The sequence below is a fragment of the Corvus brachyrhynchos genome, unplaced genomic scaffold (assembly GCF_000691975.1).
Source record: "Corvus brachyrhynchos isolate BGI_N302 unplaced genomic scaffold, ASM69197v1 scaffold245, whole genome shotgun sequence".
In the NCBI taxonomy this organism is placed as follows: Eukaryota; Metazoa; Chordata; class Aves; order Passeriformes; family Corvidae; genus Corvus; species Corvus brachyrhynchos.
In genome coordinates, this window is record NW_008238988.1 from 2,764,444 (window position 1) to 2,766,582 (window position 2,139).

Sequence of the window (2,139 nt, forward strand, 5' to 3'; positions counted from 1 at the left end):
TGAAAAATGGACCAATCAGGTTTTTGAGTATTGTCTTGTTGCCCCTGTTGATGTTTTTTTTCACTCATCCTGGCAAACCAAAGCTTTGCTATCAGAATTGTATGTACCACATCTGTGATGGTCAGTAGGAGCTCAGGGTTTGTATCCAAGGTTTGAAATCAGAACTCTGGTTTTCCCTTGCAATATTATGTGGTCATGAGCAGAGCTGATGGTATTGCATGAGACTGTTCCAGGTCACCTGAAGACAGTACAGAAAATGGCGAAATAAAGTCCTGAGTTGCACTGCAATTGGGATCCCTGAAGAAAAAAAAAAAGCCACTTTTTTTTTTTTGCTTTATTTATTTATGTACAATTGTAGAACAATTAAGGTTGGAAAAAACCTCCAAGACCTTAAAGTCCAACCTTTGACCAATAAACACCCTGTCAACTAAACAATGGCACTTAATGTCACCTCCAGACATTTCCTGAGCATCTCCAGGGGTGGTGACTCCACCACCTCCCTGGGCAGCCTCTTCCAATGCTTGACAACCCTTCCCTTGAAGAAATTGTTCCTGATGTCCAACCTGAACCTCTGGTGGCACAACTTGAGGACATTTCCTCTTGTCCTGTCCCTTGTTCCCTGGGAGAAGAGCATGAGCCCCACCTGGCTGCACCCTCCTTGTCAAGGAGTTGTAGAGAATGAGAAGGTCCCTCCTGAGCCTCCTCACCCCCAATGTCAGCCCGTCCAGCTCCCTCAGCTGCTCATCAGACTGCTTCTCCAGGCTCCTCCCCAGCTCCCTTCCCTTCTCTGCACACACCCTCCAGCCCCTCAAGGTCTTCCTTGACACGAGGGGCCCAACACTCATCCCAAGACTCCACGTAACTTACATCTGTTCAACTGAACTCTCCTAAGAGAGCAAAGGCTGGTGATGCTGAGATTTCTCCCAGCTACTTTGGGAATATCTTGCCTGCTTCTTCATGCTGCCTGGGAGCTTTATACCAGACCCCCTCCATGATATCTGCCCTGTTGGCCTTCCCCCCGATTCTTACCCAAAACTACTCAACTCCATCAGCACCATCATTAAGCTCTAGACAGCTGGAACCCTCCCTTACATAGATGGTCACCCCAGCGCCTCTCCTTCCTTGCCTGTCCTTTCTGAAGGGATAACCTGGGAAGCTTTCCATCATCATCTTTGAAAACGAGAGCTCAGTGCTTTGCTGGGATTTCTTTGGCGGAGGAACACTTATAGCAATGCTGAAGATGTGCCCTGATTGCACCCTAAAGGGTAGGAAGATGAACAGAATAGCCATTGGCTACAGCACTCCAGTGTGGGACTCATCCCACCACGGCTCTGGGATGGCAACTATGTCCCGCTTTTCCTGCTGTGCAACCACTTCCAGCGCCCGCACTTTGCTGTCCATGCTGCACGAAGTGGCAAGGAAGCACTTCAGTTGAGCTCTTGATCTCGCTATCTTTTTGGAGGGGATGAAAGGAATAAGATAGATGTGTCTTTATAAACAGACCACGAGAATCTGCTTGTTGATAGGGCAAGGGACTCATAGATAGGGAAGCAACAAAAGAAATTCCCAGTTCTAGAAGATGCTACTAAGTGACATGGACTACTGCTCAGCCAAGGCCATGTTAAATTCCTGAACTTAGAGAAAAAGAAGAAGAGCTTAACAGAATTATGAACAGTGTTTGGTTATATATAGATAAAAAGAGGGTGCATATTAGAGGGGGCCATAGAGTAGGTGACTCAGGAAGTCTGTACCTTCCGAGTACCTCAGGCAATGGGGGAAGGAATGCACCTGGAAATTAGGATAAAAGGAGGCTGCACCCTCCAACAGTTTGAGACACCCCATAAGAAATGTCCCATGGCCTCTCCCTTTATTCGGATAACATTAAAAGACTCATCTGTGTCTTTTCCAGACATAAACCTCTGGCAATTATTTCCGCACAGGGAGATGCCCTAATCCTTCTGTGGCCATTCTCAAATTCTTCTCTGGTTTCTAACACATCAAGAACCCCTGTGTCCTTGCTGCTGCACGGATCTCCCACGGCTCTGTGCCGGCCGCACACCGGAGCTCCCAGCTCCAGCTGGCAGCGCCTCAGCGCCCTGTGCCCTCCCGCCCCGACAGCCGCGCCCGGCCCTGCCCGCC